Below are 710 nucleotides of genomic sequence, written 5' to 3' on the forward strand. Positions count from 1 at the left end.
CGTGGTCGGCAGGATTCGAACCTGCGCGGGCAGAGCCCACATGATTTCTAGTCATGCCCGATAACCACTCCGGCACGATCACTTGATGTTTGATCTTTCGTCAGTGACCCATACATATGATTAGAGTTCATTCGGGTTCTAAAAACATTCATGTTATTTTAATCTGCAAATCTCCTTCGATTAAAAGTATTCGAGTTTCATAATGTTCCAATTGCCACAAATATGGATTACTAATTATGATTTGGTGGAGGGCATAGAAGATTTAGGGTTTATATGAGGAGGATGAAGGGAAGCTACGTTATACGTTTCTTGATTGTGATTACTAGGGATGAGATTTTATTGTCGAATGTCGGAACTCTGTACTGATGAAACAAAAACAGTTTCGGTACCGGTATTTGTTTTTAACAAACTCTGTATCGGTATATTTTTTGTGATAACGTCATCGTACCAGCAAAATTGGTACGGTATTCGGTTTATAGTTTCACTCTTTTTCGGTTTCACAGTTTTTCGGTACGGTAATTGTACCAATCACATTCGTAGTGGTTATTGTGACAATAACAATAAGATGATTAGGGGGTGTTTGGATGTGCATTATTTCACTGCAATTATTATTTGTTGAAAAATTAGATAATGAAGATTTATGGGGTGTTTGAACTTGATTATTGTGATTGAAAGTTGCAATAGTTAGTTTCTAGTGTTTGATAAACTGA

At 36.6% G+C, this 710-nt stretch overlaps 1 non-coding gene across 1 annotated transcript; it reads right to left on the bottom strand.

Annotated features, from left to right (window-relative positions):
* TRNAS-AGA lies at positions 1–82 on the bottom strand. Its single transcript has one exon. It is a non-coding gene; the product is annotated as a tRNA-Ser (tRNA).
* Between the last annotated feature and the right edge of the window lie 628 nt (positions 83–710).

The sequence above is a fragment of the Helianthus annuus genome, chromosome 11 (genome assembly GCF_002127325.2).
Source record: "Helianthus annuus cultivar XRQ/B chromosome 11, HanXRQr2.0-SUNRISE, whole genome shotgun sequence".
Classification (NCBI taxonomy): Eukaryota; Viridiplantae; Streptophyta; class Magnoliopsida; order Asterales; family Asteraceae; genus Helianthus; species Helianthus annuus.